This window comes from Anser cygnoides, chromosome 4, assembly GCF_040182565.1.
Source record: "Anser cygnoides isolate HZ-2024a breed goose chromosome 4, Taihu_goose_T2T_genome, whole genome shotgun sequence".
NCBI classification, from domain to species: Eukaryota; Metazoa; Chordata; class Aves; order Anseriformes; family Anatidae; genus Anser; species Anser cygnoides.
The window spans coordinates 23,453,814-23,471,706 of NC_089876.1; the positions used below are offsets into that span (position 1 = coordinate 23,453,814).

Here is a 17,893-nt window from a genome sequence, read left to right on the forward strand (position 1 = left end):
AGAACAAACACAGGCTGCATACACACCACAATCCTGTTCCTTCTGTTAGGTGGAGAATTTGGGGTGGAGGGTGGGGTATTATTGTTATTTAAATGCTGTACTGGTACCATTCCAGTGGCAAACTTTCTAAGTCAATATAGAAAAAATATTATAAACCAATGTACAATAATGCCCTTGTTGATTGAGATTCACTTCAGCTAACTTTCAGACAAAGAGATGCCTCCGGTGTAAGCTTTAGTGTTCCCCTTACACTCCCTCTGTACCCCCCAAAACAATGAAGTGAATCATTGTGTTTTTTTTTTTTTTAAAGGGGTGATGAAATAGGATAAACTACTCAACCTCTGACTTTAGAAGGGGTGGCCTAACTCCTAGTTCTTCAAAACCTGATATCTGAAGAGATAGTAACCCTATAAGGTGGGATCTAGATGTCAGCAAACTCAAAAGACGAAGGTAAATCCACATCATGAGGACAGAAACGATGAGCAGGAATCTGTCCTCCCTGCAATCTCCCCAAAGCAACCCAGTGAGGAGAGAGCGTACCCCTTGAATAGTGAGTGGGAGAGGGGGATCATGACAGCTCCATGGACTCCTGTCAGCTCCTGTAACAACCTTCAGAGAGTAACTTAAGACAGAAAACCTCCCCATCCTCCTGTTGCATACTGGTTGCCACTTTCTCAGAGTCCTTCCCTAGAGCTATCTGGACTCTGTGTTTAGGCACTTACACTTTGTATCTTCAAGTCCACAGTATTCTTGGCAATTGTTGACCATTGTTCAGGCCACCAGCAGGTAGAAGGGCTCTCGGGAAACATTCCTTATTCCCTGTGACTGACGTGTTGTGATATGCATTTAGTTACAACACAAAAAAAGGCAGACAACTGTCATATGTAACCAAAATCATCATCAGCAAAAATAACACAAGAAAGGCAAGAAATGAATAAATCACTGATTGCAAACCAGCACCAAGCCAAAAATACTATTCCGTTTTTCCCTTTAGGATCACGATTAAAATCCCCGCTTCCATATGGGGGACCAAATTTACTAACTTTGGGAATGTTAACAGAAAACCTTTGGAAGGACTAAATGCTCAAACATAAAATGAATTTACTGTAAGTGACTCATGCCTGCACTTCAGGAAGCTTAGGTAATATCTTAACTCATTTCTCATTTGGAAGTGAACTTTTTTGCTTATGAGATAATTATGAAAGTAGAACTATAATCCTAATGATGCTGATCCTAATCTTAGGGGGGTTATTTTGAGCATCTCCAAATCTGAGTGCATTCAAATCTTTAGACCATTAAAGCAACCATTAATTTCACTCTATATTTAGGTCCAGATTTTTTGAAAAAACTTTTTTCCCCCCATCACCCTCCACCATTTCTGAAAAATAAAGTTCTAAAGCAACCTGCATTAAATGGCAGTCTTTTTCAGCATTGTTTTTTTTTTTTAAATCATCTAAGCAAGGACATCTATATACAGATATGGATTGGTTTATTTTACAGATATTTAACTTACAGACAGGGACCAGTATCAAATGCACTAAATCAACACAGCAGCCTCACTAACCACTAACCAGTTTTATATCAGGTGATCTCAAAGCAATGAATTAATTCCATCCCCCCCCCCCCCCCCCCCCCCCCACTTCCACTGCTATTATGCTGAAGACTGCACTTCAATACACACCTAACAAATAAAAGGCTTCCAAGTCTAACTTCAACTCCATCAACAATTACTTGGATACAGCCATGTATGTAGTGTTCCCCAGTGGAGTTGTCAGGATAGGGACAGCTTCGTATTTGCTATATCATGCATAATGATAGAAATTGCTAATTATTGTGGCTATTGCTAAGAACAGAGAACAGACATGCTTAGCACTTAGAACTTCCCTAAAAAGAAGTAGGTTCCAGCCTAAACCCAACACAAGAGTCTTCACTGATTTAAAAGAAGAAACACAGTGGGTGAAGCTGCTGTTCTGCCTTTTTAGTAACACCTGTGATGTGTTATCTTTTCCCAGACACCGACATTTAGGCTGTACCTGAGAGCATATCCACACAATATGATGCAGTGCCTCTGTAAATCTGTGAGAGGGTGCTTAGATTATCACACAATTACAGACGCATCACAGGAGCATAGCACTGGGGATAAATAGCCCTGTTGAAAAGCAGAAGGTAGTATTCAGAGGAGTGTTGGCTCCTTGTTCAGCAGATATGCCCTAAACCTGGATAATATTTAAAATACATTGCTTCTCCTTATCAGCCATGATGCTAACACTTTGCTAGCAGTTTCCACAAATCTTTCATTGAAAATCTGATCTAACAAAAGAATTAAATCCAGCTTTAACTTAGAAGATCAACTTTTAGAGCACCTTTGGTGCCACTTCCTTTAAAAAAGTGGAAAATATTCTGGTTTGTTTTTCCTGCTGTGAACCAAGGCCCTCTTGTGCTTTTGAGAAAGGCAGTGCAAGTGCCAGGGATGTGTTTTCTGCTGATGAGCAAACCCTCACTTCTGGTTATGTTTTACATAAGTGATAAATTTTTCCATTCATACCTGACATGAGACAATTATAAATCCTTGTTTCTACTTGCACTAAATGGATCAATTCCATGAGCAAATAGATTTACTAAGGGCACCTCTTCCCTGCCCCTAGATGTTGCATGCGCATTTAAAATATTTTTCAATCAAAAAAATCCATATCAAGTTGTGAGCGAGCTTAGTAGCTTCGAAATATCAAAGTTACTTGGTGTTCTGGAAACGGTATTGCTAGCAACATGGGAATAAAAATGGACAACTGATGTGGCTGCAAATAAGTTCTGATTATAGATAATAAAGTTTGATTTAATATGTAAATATGTTCCTATAAATAAAGTTCTGCTGGGCTACTTGAGCTAGATTATATCTATACAGCTGATCTATTTTCATGCTAAACTCCTCCTTAATACAGTGTTGAAACAAATGGAAGTTTGGCTAATCTAGTATTCAGTTGAAATATACCTCTGCCCTTTATTGTATGTTTCCTCATAGCTTAAGAAATTCACAAACAAAAAAGGCAGCAGGGACTACACTTCCTGAATCCTGCATGCACACTGCTGAGCACCTGCACACCAATGAGGAGACACAGCTCACCTGTAGCTGCTGCATCGCATCCCTGACCTCTGGCACCTATCCTGCTTTTCTGTTAGCACGCAGGGCTAATTTTCAGAAAATTTCAGGGATATTTACACCATTAAAAAAAGGCAATTCTGGAGACCTAAAGTTTGTGTCCCACATTCCCCCTGCATCCCCCCCTCCAATTTCTTTGCCATGGCATACCCCTTCCACTTCCATCCACAGTTCCACTCCAGGGTGGAAATCACCCACAGCAGAAGGTAAGAACATTTTGGATAGAAAAGCTTCTGTGCTTTTTCTTTTTTTTTTTTTCTTTTTTTACACATGTTCTTTCAGGTTTTGTTTGGTTTCTTTTTTGTTATGTAAACAAATATTAGAAAAGTGCCCAACCCTAAAATTTATGCAGATACAGGAGTCAACAAGTCAGGCAAAAGAGTGGATTGCCTCACACCCCTTCTTTACACAGGCAGTTATGAACAAGACTTACTGTAGTATATCTGAGAGATGACTGAAAACAGGCGCAGCTCCTCCTGCTTGGACTGGATCCTACAATAATACCCCTTCACTAGACTAGAAGTGAATCCTATAAGCAGTTCACACTCCAGACTCAAGCACAGCAGTGCTGCATTTCCTACAGTTAAAAACTAATAGGAACTGGCAACCCTACGCCTTCCGGGTAATTGAATTTTTATTGCCTCTAGAAGTTTGCTTGTCCATTTGCCTCTGACTTGACTTTCACACAGCTAAGGTTTCTACCTTCTTCCCCCTCCACATCAAGCAGCATTTACAACTACTTCTGCGACAACCCAGCCATGATATTATTATGTTTAAAAGCCTTGATGCTTGGATTTTGTTCACATATTTCTGATTTTTTTTTTGTCTTGATACCAGCGGGGAGTTTCCATCACATTTTTGTTAAACACAGATACATGAAAGCCTTCACTGAAGTGGGAATTTTGCTCTTCAAATTCTCTACAAGCTCAACTTAGTTGTAGGCACCAACTACATAGATGAAATAATAATGATAATCTTGAGACCTAAGGAATACAACAAAAAGATGGTACCAAGGACAAACATTTGATCATTCCCCGACTGTACTTTGTACTATTGAACCTTCTGCTGTTACTTGCTCCAGGGCTTTTGCAGCACAGTCCCACTGACCTACTGAATAGTTAAACTTTTTTTAATTAAAAACACCTCCAAGTCCACTGTCATTGAATCAACTGGATTTTTTTCTACTTAATTTATTCACAGCAACAAGAAAACAGACCATCTTGAAATATCTATGAGTATTTTTGCTGTTTTTCCTTATACACACTTGCATGGTTTTCTAGTTTTTGTGAAAGCCCTGACCTCCCAGGAGGCTAAGAGGCTTCTTCAAAAACTAGCCATTTATTCAAACAACAATAGCAGCAGGAGTTATACTAATGATAGGAAGTGACAGGAGCTAGCCATATCTAGCATTCGGTAATTTCTGACTCAGCTGTGACAAGTTCAAGAGTTCTTAGAAAAATTTTGCATAATGCCATGGGTACAAGTATGATCAAAGACAACTAATGCCTCCCTAAAGTAGCTAGTCATTGCCACTTAATTTTTAGTCCTAGACATGGTTCAGGACACATCTGTTAGGCACTTAAACAAAATTAAGTTCACCACACGAAACCCACAATGAAGGGAAACTATTAAGAAGAATTTGGTAGTAATTGCGGCAGCAAGCTGCCACTCGGTTTTGCTCTGCGCAATTAGATTTACTCACGTGAAGTTCGAGTCACTTTACATGAACTCAAGAACCACTTCTACCCGTGCAGATGGAATGTGCTGTACACTTATCAGAGCAATAGGGGCAAATGCCAACTGTAACTTCTACTTAGATGAGTCAGGTGCCATCAGATGAAGAACTAGGCTCATCATCTCCAGTGGTACCTTCTTTATTCAGTAGTACTACGGAACTGTAATCCTTCCTTTTTTCCGCATGATAAAAAAAAGTAGGGAGACATCCTCAAGCCAGCTCTCTTCACCATTCAGTTGGTGAAGATGGTCACTTCAGCAGATAATATGATCTGTGAAAAATAGCCTCTTAACTGAGAGTTGTCAACAGCTCCTGTGAGGAATTAACTCCTTAGCAGATAACATTAGCATGAATATGCACACAGCATAGATATCATTCTACAGTCCTAGGAAAATTTTCTTTAGTTTTATCAGAAACACTTCAGAGCAGGTACTTCCCAGTGCTTTGAGCGTATATGATGTATGAGTAGAATCTGAAGTAAACATTAAGTTATTTAGTCAGAAAAGACCATGCATTTTAACAAAACTGTACTTTTGGAAATATGGGAAGGGGGTACATTGCTTGCAGTGAAGGAATATAAACTGTCATCCCCTGCATACTTTTCAGTAGGCTGCATAAATCTTTCAATGATCACTTAGATTTCAATGTGAGAATTTATTATACAGAAAAAAAAAGGTAAAAAAATCCCCCATGCTCTGCAAACGCCCTTCCTGGGAAATGATTTAGTAGCCAGTGGAGTTTGTCCTGAAACAGCTTCAATCCCTGGAAAAGTGGCATCACTACTTCAGGTTTTTCCCTACATCCTTTCCACAACTGCAGATTACATCTGAAAATTAAGTCAGCTGAAAGCCATTTTAAATACAGAATTCAAGTGCTGCCTCATCCAACCTGAAGATTAAATTTGCTTATTATTCGAATGCTACTCTAATAAAAAAGCACCAGTGGAAGAAATCTTGCATTTTTCCCCACACATCCTGTTTAATGCCTACAAGGTTTTTTTTTTTACTGCAGAATGGAAGATTAATACAGAAGCTTTACTGTAGCTTTGGACATGTACTAACAAGGACTACTCTGCCAACTGATTCTTCATCTGGTCATAAGCATAATATTGCAAATTTAGTTATTAACTTTAGCCGTTCCAGCTAGCCAGGACCATGAGTTCAGAGACTTACAAATTAATCCATGCAACATCTGAGAGGACTCTGAAATTCTACTTCAGCTCCAGTTTAGATTAAAATAAAAAAGCTTTCAGAGGTCTTAGAGTCATATAAAGTTCTACCTACAGAGATCTCCTTTAATTTATTTGGGGGGCTGGTAGTACTGTGCATGTTAGACCCGTTGTCTCAAATCTGTTCTTGTCTACAGTTTCTCTCATAGAAGTGTTTGCAACTGCCAAACCATACAAGCTTTGGTACTTGCATGTCTTCAGTACTAATCGTAAAAGTGAATCAAATGAAGTAATCCTTCAGTTCAAAAGCTGCCTCATACAAGCTCATGGGTTTCCCTACAGACAGGAATATCCTCTATTAATCTTCTGGTGGCTTCAGGACATTAAAGAAAATAACCTGCTTGTATACCTGTCAGGCAGCAGCCTGGCAGATACAAGCAGCTTTCAGTGTATGGCTTTAAAATTCAGGATCTGCTCCCCTAGAGTTAAGGGACTATCACACAGCACGAAGCTGGCTATTTCATTCATAATGCATCCTTGACTAAAATCAGCACTTTTTCCAAGAGATAGAAAAATTAAACAGAGTGCTTAACAAAATGTTACTCTCAACATCTGTTGCCAGTGCTTAAAAGGGAAAAAAAAAGTACACTTTAGAGCCCTAACCAATTTCAATTGGCAAAGGAGAGCTGTCTCAGCAACCTTAAGTCCCTTCAGGATTCAGGAAAGTCAACAGATAGGTTAGTCTAATTCTCTGCTGAGTCTTCTGCCCCCAGAAAAGTCCTTTTTTAGGACTTCTGACAGAATCAACAAGCCCTAGACTTAAAACGGTTGTTGGGCATGTTACCCTTTGGGTAGAAGGCAGACCAAATGGGATGCAGAAGACGTTGGGGTGAACACAGAAGTTATGGGGACTACTAGAAACACACAAAAACGAGAACATGGAAAGCATAGCCTTCATGGGATTGCAGATTGCACTGTAGGGTTAAAGGATCTTTTAGTTGCAGCAGAAGGAACTGGATGCAAGAACAAAGTGCAGAGCACTTGGGAAACCTCAGTGAGGGTCTCTTCATCCACCATAGAGAAGGGCAGCAGAGAACTTGAGGTTAGTTTTTGGTAGTTGCACTTCTCACAGGACTTTCATAGACTCTTTACAAGAGCATAGAAGGAACCTTTACTTACATCAGAAAGTAATTCAGCAAGAAACATCAGGAAAAAGCATATCCCTATAAACATGTATAAAGAATCCACAATTCCATTTTTCCCTCACCACTGAAGGAAAAAACTCAATACAAACACCAGATTTATAGCACAAGACTGCACAGTAAGTCACTGCAAGGGCAATAGTGTTTGAATTAGTGAAATCAGGAGAGCACAGACCTTGCATGGAAACAAAAGAACATAGATGACCAGCTGAAACACGCGCTGTCTTCTTGCAAAACTCTGAACAGTTTAGCATAAAAAATCTAGGTATAACATGAATATAAACAACAGATTATTGCTGTATGACCCAACTGTAATACGTTAACTTCATTTTTGATTTATAGCCTCCAAGTGCTTACATATGCAGTAAGCATCCTTTTATCCACCCAGGAGTGCTGTCTTACCAGCTAGAGTTCTTCAGGTGCAAGAGTATTCAAAAGTCAGTGAGTTTCCTCCACTGATCTTGACACAACACCAGCTGCAAAGTCATGCCTTTAGTTGCTAGAAAGCAAGCACACCTGCTTTATTACTCCAGCTAGCAAAAAAAAAAGCACTTTTAAACACAAGAACTAGCTTCACCCCTAGCTAATTCACTGTAGAGTAAAAGTTAATATTTTGGAGCTAGCCAAGCACGCACCTATCAGCACTGTGGCTGGTTACTCTAAATTTATGTACACATTTATATCAAGACTAATGTGGCCCTTCATTTTTTTTTTTATGACTAGCTGCTTGTGATGAGAGCTTATTTTCTTCATAGCCATACTGTATTTCATAGGCTACCCATCTGGCCCTGTTAAAGCAGCCTCACAGAAATACAAAGATAAAAAGTAAAGCTACATTTCATGGCTTAGGCCCATAGCAAGAGTTAAAGTTAAAACTGCTTATTCTACTCTTCAAGCTATTTTTAAAACTACTTATCCCAACATGCACATTACTCATCATTTATACGATACCCAACAGGCATTACGCTAAAATGAGATTTTACTCTGTTAGGTGATGGCATCTTGTGAAAAAACATTCTCCAGCTACCAGAGAGTGGTTGTTATTCCATTCTGAATACCTGACTTGGTAACTGACATTGGGAGCATTTGACATGAATATGTAGATATGTGAAAAAGCTGTGCTCAAAACAAGACAGACTATGATGAAAAGGTCAAGCCTGACAGGCTAGAAAAAGCCTTAAGGTTCCTCTTCAAATCAGATTTGAGTTTTCTACAAAGGTCACTGTCACTGTGAACTATTTCAATTTTCTTCATTAACAGGCCTCAGGAACACTTTGAAATATTATTGCTCTAAGCATTTGAGGAAATCCTTAGAAGAGATAAGTTATCATTGCGTCACCAACACAACACAGCCTCCATAGCATGTCAGCTCCTGAGATCAGAGTCTTTTCTATATCATCCATCTTTGTGTGAAAACTTAGAAAGTGTCTCAATGTTCCAAAAAACACCCTATAAATATGCTCAGTTTAATGAACACTCCAAGTATGATGCAAGACTTTTACAATCAGCGTTCCAAATACTCTGGTATTTTTTAGTTATGAAATAAGCCAATGATTCTTATACTCCCAGAATACACCAATCAATGGTCATTACAGCACTCACAAGAGAAATCAAGATGCTACTTCTATTTTTGACTGCTTTTCTTTTTTCCTAAGAGGCTTCTTCAAACATCCTGCTAAGATGGCACCTTGCCTGTTCAAGTCTAGTATGACAACTGGCATCACAGGTGAGATCTATAGCTATCAACTAAAGGTAGCAATAAGTCATTTCCAAAGAATAACAAGATACAAATTTGAGGTAAAAAAAGCCTTCAATACTGATGTGTCAGCTTAGGAAGAACTACACTGATTCAATATCAGATTAGTCAGAAGTCTGGATAATAGAAAAAGAACAGAAGTTAACGGGTAGCTTGTAACAACAGCTTGACAAGATAGTACTTACTGATCAGTCATTTCTTCGCTCTTAGATGCCTACTTCAAATACACTGACACCAAAGTATGGCCAGCATGAAGACTTCACAGGTGTCCATTTCAGCCAGCCACCAGGAAAAGATTTTTCTGTCAAAGTCAACATCCAAGACCATATGATGGGATTTCATAAGCTGAATCATACCAGAAATTGTAATCGTACCAAAAATTGCAATACAATTTCATAATAAAGCAGGTTTTCCTGAAATGTTCTTACATGGCACAGGTCTGGGCAATACCATTTGAATCTCAGGTGGTAGTAAAATAGCAATGCTGCTCTTGACAAATTGAGTTTGTAGGTATCTCACAAGTGCAGGGGAGAAAACGCAGCAACATACCCACATTACCACAAGCAGTCCAGTCTTTCAGGAATTAGGAAGTATGGCTAGGACCAGTCCTTTGCAAATGTCACCTTTCAACAGTAACACCAGGAGCTACACTATGGTCAATATATGTATCCCCCAGGACTTAGCAAGGTCTACTGACAAAGTTGATAGCACCCCATAAGGATTCTGCAGGAGGTCAGGAAAGGTACAAGTATGGCAGTCACTTAAGTGACATGAAAGTAAAGTCAGAAGGAAGTATTGAGTGGGCTAAAACTCAAATCCTACATAGTTCATTAACTATCTACACTGTCCTTAGCCTGATGGTGCCTGCTCAGATGACATGTCTGTACCTTTGCCTTGGAAATTAGCGGAAGTGGAAGATACTTACATTTCAGGTTTAAAAGTCCAGCATCCTTTACATACAGACATTTAGGGCAAGATACATAGATACAGTACGTCAGAGTCTGAAGAGCTTTTTTTAAATTTTTAATTAGACTTCTCACTTTTTATTTAAGTTGTTTTAGTAAGAAAAATAACATTCATGCTTTCAAACAGGCGGTCTCAAATTTTGCAGTCCTACCCGATTCAGTCAAGTCTAGCTGGAGACACATCAGAAGAACCTGTTTCTTCAGCCTGACTACCTTGAGTAGTCACACTTTACGTTGCGGAGGGAAGAAGCACACTTGGATCACAACAGTCAATGAGCCCATTGGAGGGGAGGAAGAAATGAATAGGGAAAACCTGTCTGAACTATTGAGCTTACTAAGCCTGTTTGTCTGAAGACAATAACCTGTGTGAAGACCTTGACTATCAACAGCTCACATGGTGGATGCAGCAGAACAGCCACTTCTCCAGACAGGTCCAGCTCAAAGTCTGTTTCCTCCACTGAAGCATGGAACAAGTATATCAAATATTTATGAGGAAGTTATGAAAAATCTGTTTCGGTATGAAGCTAATTTCTCTTTCATGTTGTAAGTAACTGCAGAGTTCATTTTAGATCTCAGGAGCCTCTCATTAAAGTTGAAGTCTTCAAACTACTTTTATTTCAATTATTCCATATTGCATTAAAAGCACTCTAAAATCATTGATTGCCTTGAAATAACAGAAAGAGGTAGAAAGATACAGCAGGCATGCATGAAAGGACTAAGCTCTTCCCTAGAAACCAATTAAAGAAAAATTGAGTCTAACGACTTTCCCCCTTCTATAAACCTATTTAGGAAGAGATCTCAAACAGTTCGCATTCCTACCCAGTTCGGCATCCTGGAAGTGTGATAACGCTACTGGAATAGCTGCAGAGTGATACAAGTTAGAGAGCTTCTACTTCACCTACCTTAATAAATAAATATCAGTAACACATTTGTTCACCCTGACAAAAATAAAAGTTTATGGCAGGTGTCTCCACATAGGCCTAACATTCTGTGCTTTGTTCTAAGGTTTAAATATCATACAAATAAGATTTTTATTGAAAAAAGAAAAAGACTACAATATACTACCTTTTTTTTGTATTAATTACCTTCAAAAAGTATACAGCTCCTCTGAAAATTAAGGGATGAAGTTCTTTAGCACTAATACACATTTCACCTAGATAGTAAGACACTAAAGTACTCACTGTACTCCCTGATGTATTGAATACAGTTCACCCCCTATCCTAAAAGGAATATTCGTACTATTTATACCATAGCAAGCTTCCAAAAGTGCCATTTGAATGCTTTGCAACTTCATAGAAAAAGCTGCACAAAGGTTGAGATAAATATTTGCATTATTGGTAGAATTGCAGAGTACAGTTTAGTACAAGACAGCTTTAATCACTCTGTCTGTAAAAGTTAGACTATACATCTAAACAGTAACATGTCTTCACCTCTCACTGGGCAATTGTTTTTTCTGTCTTCCAATCAAGTACCTTCAGTTCATTTGGGGACAGCACCTCTTTGCATCACTACCTGGCTAATTTTAACACACTTGTTGCAAAACAGATCCCCACACCACCCTGTTACATCAACAACATATGGTAGACACAGGAAAGCTATTACAGCAAGAAAACTAATTATTCCTCAGTTCAGACACCTGTGGACCACACAAAGCTATTTTGCAGATATAGAAGAGATGTGGGAAAAGGATGGACATTCATAGACAACATACGCAGCCAAGGGTTTGTTTGCTGGAGCTGGAAGTTCTGCTTGCAACCTTACAAAGTACCTTCTACAAAAACGGGGCAGTCCTCAGCAAGTTGCTGCAACTCCATTCTATATAACTTAAAACATTATCTCTATTCTTTCTTCCACAATCCAACCTCGAGATTCAGTAAGTCAGGCATATGGCAGACACGCAGAGCAAACAGGACAAGAAAAGCACTTACACTAGAGGAGGGTTTACCATGTCTGCTTAGGAATCAAAATATCCCAAGCTGGAAGGGACCCGTAAGAATCATTGAGTCCAACTCCTGACTCCATACAGGTCTACCCAAAAATTCAGACCATATGCCTAAGAGCACAGTCCAAATGCTTCTTAAACTCCAACAGGTTTGGTGCCGTGGCTACTTCCCTGAGGAACCTGTTCCAGTGCACGACCTCCCTCTCAGTGAAGAGCCTCTTCCTGATATCCAGCCTGAACCTCCCCTGTCACAGCTTGACTCCATTCCCTCAGGTCCTATCACTGGTGACTAGAGAAAATAGATCAGCGCCTGCCCCTCCACTCCCCTCTTGTGACCAAGTTGTAGGCTGCGATGAGGTCTCCCCTCAGCCTCCTCTTTTCCAGGCTGAACAGGCCAAGTGACCTTAGTTGCTCCTCGCATGTCTTCCCCTCTAGGCCCTTCACCATCTTAGTAGCCCTGGATGGAGGAAATCTGGACTTCAATATGAAGTAAAACATGCTGAATTAAGACAGCTGCCAGAGAAAAGTACACAAAGATTTCAATTCAAAGTCATGTGAGGATAACTGGCTAGTCAGCACAACTCGGTATTCATTAAACACTGGTTTAAAAACAAGCAAGTCTCCTCTCCCTCCCTGTCTCCTCCTGCTGGAGGAGGAGTTTTCTCTCCTACAGCACACAGAGAAGCTGCGAGCATACCACAGAGCCAAATTCACTTAAACTATTCTTGCTGGCAGGATTAGGGAATTCTAAGGTCATCTCACCATGTTTCCAACAAACCAGAACACAGGCACAAGATGAAGATGTTGTTCAACACCCCACAGTTTAGTGAGATTCCCAGTCACTAAGGGACAGTAGTAGGCATGTTAGCAAAAAACACCACCACCAGAGGCTGCTCACATACCACTAAGGTATTATACCTCTAGTTGTTGTTTAAATAATAAAAAAGGCAGATTTTTTGGACTGAATTGCCTACTTGCATAGACTCATCTGTCTAAATCCCGACAATACTTCTAGCAGTGCCACTTAAAGATGTCAGATACAGCTGTATAACCCTTTTTATTAAAGAGTAACTATTTTACAAAGCCCACAAACCAGATATTCCATTTTTAGAACAGCCTTGTAATTTATTCCTATAAAAGGCCATTACTATCAAGTGATCTTACCTCAAACTGGAAATAAAGAAAACTTTGCCCAAGTACACCTTTATAAGCCTTCACTCTGGCCTACTTCCTCTACTTCCACTGAAAGCCCCTCATTAGAGCCCAGTAGCTGAAACCTACTTTATCACAAACGAGCTACAGCTTCTTTTCCCATATAGCTGCACACTTAATTACATAGCTCCTTGACTTCTCTTAATGGAGTCAGGTACTACCTCTTAATTTATCTGAAGACGAGAGTCACACATTATTTTACCATAGGCATACTGCTGGCTCATTCCCCACGTTCCTCTAAGCCTCTAAAACAGCAGGGACATCCATGAGGCACCTCTCCCTCCTTCAGAAGCATATATCAGAATACTCCAATAACATGCAACAGCAACATAAACATGCCTATACCTTCAGGATCCCCTATCATTTTAATTATGTTTTTCTAAGCCTCTCTCCTAGAGCTTTTCTCAGTAAGAAAGCCACAGCCCCTACCTAGCAACTCCTGTCTGCTTCTTTACCTTGCCCCCATGCTGGAGAGATCAGTAAGTGAGCTCCTACCCATCCTTTTCTTCTTCAAGGGACATATAACAAGCAGACAGAAATTTCCACCCCTTAAAAAAAACAAAGCCAGCAAAACTTACCTTTGTGACTGCAGGAGAGCCAAAAAGCACGTGACAACCCTCAGGAAACCACAGAACCAGCACGAGGCCTTTCTTCTAGTTTCTAGGTTCAGGTGCCACCTCACCCACCCACCTCGTCAGGGCCAGACGGGGAGCACCTGGGAGGGCTGCCTATATTTTTCTATTCAGGAAATAAGTTCACAGCAGTTTCATTTCTCTGTGTGTATGTGTCTTAGGAAGACCTGGAATGTCAGTAATATCATTTTAATAAAATCCTGCCCAGTTTCCATAGGCATTTCACTTACAAGGGAGGAAGTTAATGGCATTCTTTTTTTAAAAAAAAAACGCTTGTATTGAATCGCTATCTGTGGTGAAGTTATAGCTTGGGTTTTTTTCTTTCTCTTTTTCAATTTATTTCCTTTTTTATTATTATTTTAATATGATCTATGAAAACTGTGGTTCTGTGTAAACTGGAGCAATTTTTGTTTAGTAAGGTAGTATATCGTTCCTTTTGCGGAAAAAAAAAAAAAAAGTCCTAATTATCTATTCTGGACCAAAGAGTTACTCTGTGGTGTTTCCATGTGTCAGGAAGAGCTGAATAGTCTTTTACTGATTTAAACCTTTTGTAGATCCCAAAAATTTGAAGATTTGTATATAGATTTGTATATAGCTCATGAAGCTTGAGATACCAGAAGGGAATTGAAGAAGTAAGACTCAGCTATGAAAACATGATGTGCTAGCACCAGGGCAAGTTAATCGAAAACAAGACTAACCTTCTAAACAGATGGTCTGTGCCAGTTCTTACTGTAATTGAACCTCTGTGTTGTACTTTCAGCTGAACTATGGCTTTGTGGTTTCTTCCTTCAGCCAAACCAAGGCACTTACAAGGGTCATTTCGTGTACCTCTCAAAATAAAAATAAAAGCATATTGTAGTTGTGAATGTTTTAGTTCTCCTTTACTTAAAAATGCACAATTTTTATACACCGTGGTCCAACTGGCAGCCCCAGCTTGCTTCCTCCTCCCCAGGGAGAAGGAAAGCATCTTGTCCAGTGAACTCAGCCTGAGCTGTGCCTCCTCCTGGTTCTCCACCAGCCACAGTTGGCCACGGGGAGCAGAGAGGCAGCTGCTGTGAGCGGTAAATCCTCGCCTTGTGCCCCTAGGCACCAGTCCAGCTCCCTCTACAAGCCGGCAAGGCAAACCAGCTCCTTGCGTTAGTTCTCCCACTCCCAGCAGTGAGAACCAAACACAGCCCACAAGGCATCCTAAAACCCAATCTGTCCCTCGCAGCTGACAAAATTGGACCACCCTACAGATAGGAAAAGAACACATTCAATGTGGAAGTGCCGGATCTCTTTCCGTTAGATAACATACGTTTGGGGTTGTTGGGAAATGTTGCTTCTTCACTTCCTTGCGAGAAGCCTAGTTACCATATGTGCATTGACGTTATCTTATTGCCAGAAGCTAAAAAAGTGTGGGTGCCAGTGTGCAAATACCAAATAATAAAGGAATCCCCCAGAGATGTCTGATTCAATTTCCTCGGTAGTACAAGACAAACATGAAAATTCATTGTCTTGATTAGCTTTAGTGCAGGGAAACATCTTTCACAGCTGATTGTAAATCTTCTGAACAGTCTCATTTAGCTTTTAACCTTCCTCTCTTTTTCATCCATGTGCAGATTATTGCAGCCCAGACATTCATTTATTTGAATAGCCTAAGACGTGTATGTTGGCTCCAGTCAGAATAGGAAGCCTCTGAAGTACACAAATAAGACCAAGAACATTGTGCGCATACTTCAGAGTATCTTAGTACAAATGCATACTGCAGATACTATATACATCTTAGAAATAATATGTCCCCATCACAAATAAAATACATCTTCTTTCCTTAACACTGCAACTGTTCAAACCAAGGAATGATTAAATATTTTAAAAACTAAAAAACGCATGCTGTGTTTTAAATCACCTTTCTAAGAACCTCCATGTCACTGCGATAACATAAAAACTAGTTATGTGCTGTAAGCAGTGCCACTGGCAGTCACAGAAAGAGGGGATGAGTGTTGTGATCGAACGAGACACTTGCAGCACATACATACAGCTGCATTATTCCTGCAGTCACCGCATCTTGTCTATCAATGCCAACTTCTCTGTCCTTCTATTATTTCCTTCATGATTTTTTCCTTCAGTTACCAAAGGAATTCTTCAGATGTCGAGGACTGTTATTACCAACAAAGAAATCATTATTAACATGTTTTTCCAGATTTCTGCTAATGCAAATGATCGTGAAAATTACTGATCTGACTTCAAAAGGCATATGGGAGATTAAAACACAAACACAGCACCGTTATCTCACTCTGGTTCCTATCAGTATTCCTCCTCATAGGCTGGGAAATTTAAAATCAAATTGTGACATTCTTCACGAATGTGAAGGCAAAAGATAAGGAATCAAAATCTCACAAGATATAGTTCCGCCTCAGATCTCTTTGGCCTTAATCATGTTCTAGAAACATCTGTTAGCTATAAAGTTTAAAGACTCTTCATGAAATAACTAAAATTTGTCATCTCAGAGGTTCAAAACACCCCCCAAAAATCAGATGTGTCTTTTTTTCCACCACCTCTTCCTGATGGAAGAGGCAACAAAGAGGCAACAAAGATCAGCAAGAATATTTTGTTTCTGTGTACTTCGTTCACACACATTTCCCATAAGATCTTAGAAGAACTGTGAAAACTAATGCCTTCCTTCAATTAGATTTTAAAGACAAAGATTCATGTTGTCTCACTTTAATTCTTCAAATTCTGATCTAATTTTCCTCTGATAGTCTGTGGGGAGACATGGGTATGTTAAACCAGCTATTCAGTTCACCTACCCTAAACTCTCTCAGGTTAGGACATACAGTCTGTGGAGATATTTTCTTTCTTCATAAACAACAGCCCAAATAATTCATTGAAGTTAGATATCTCACTCTGAGAAAACTAAGCCTACAAAAAAACTACCTAAACTCTTCATCTTAGATTTTCCATAAAACTTCACAGAGGGAAGAAATAATTAGTAAATAAACGTTATCATCAATACTTTGTCAGTGTGTCATCATAGAGGTACATATTTGGACAGTTCTGTTAGCTGGCTGGCATTCAGACACCATGCTGACACATCCATTACAACTGCACAGAGCGACCACCATTCCTCCAGAAAAAAAAAAAAAAAAAAACTGATAGGAAATCATTGCATGATGTGTTTTTTGATAGCTTTAATTGCAATTACAAATAATGAATATTTAACAACAAAAGAACAAGTAAATCAGTTTTTAATGTTTTATATGTGTATTGTTATGAATGCATCCAGTACCTACCATTGTCCAGAACTTCCAGCCAGAGGCAGAGGAACATTCCTATTCTCCTTAGGGAGAACAGAACAAATCTGATCCTGATTTCAGCAGGGACTGGGATTGGCAGCAAAGGGTCTGAAGTGAAGTAGGGCTCGATCTTCACTCCTTTGGGCAATTCTTTCAATTCATAACAAAGGTCACAACTTAATTTCTTATGCATTTTGTCTTCCTCCAGCTATTTTATTATCAAATCAATAATACAGAATACCAACGGTATTGGCACAGCCTGAAAATACATCTCTAGACATCCACCAACCATTGTACAAGCATATCAATGCCTCAATAAGTACAAATGACACACATCTGGTCAATCTGAATCAGAGGACAAGTGTTGAGGGAATCAAGTGAAGGCTGCCACCTCTTGGTGAATTAAATAGCACAAAAATTGGTTTATCTGCTGGAAAATGACACACTGTATGTATATAATTGACACTTATTCATCTGAAAGTATGCAATCAGTAACAGATTCTTTATGTTACACCACTGTAGGTTTTATTGTCATTAAAAATTATCTAAAATTATCTAGAAACTTCAATGAAAGCCAAGATTACAGAATTTCCAAAAGATGTGAGCTTCATGAATTTCCATCCTGAAGCATATCTAGAACTGTCAAATGGTAGTACTTGTTGCGGTGATGTCTTGTGTTCTAAACAGATGATATACAGTGAACATCATTAAAACAGTCTACATAAACTTGTATACATAGCATATCAAATGCTTAAGTCTGAAATACTCCCTTTATCTGATCTAATGTCTAACGTGAAGTCATCGGTAAACTCCCCTTCAATTTCTCTCTGTAAAAATAACCTTTAATAG

The 17,893-nt window shown here is 39.3% G+C and overlaps 1 long non-coding RNA gene across 1 annotated transcript in view; it reads right to left on the minus strand.

Moving 5' to 3' along the window:
- LOC106039081 (uncharacterized) overlaps nt 1-13,878 on the minus strand; it is a 169,575-nt gene extending 155,697 nt beyond the window's left edge. Inside the window, exon 1 of the long non-coding RNA XR_010831017.1 lies at nt 13,716-13,878. This is a non-coding gene — a long non-coding RNA (uncharacterized lncRNA). The remainder of the gene's footprint in view (nt 1-13,715) is intronic.
- Between the last annotated feature and the right edge of the window lie 4,015 nt (nt 13,879-17,893).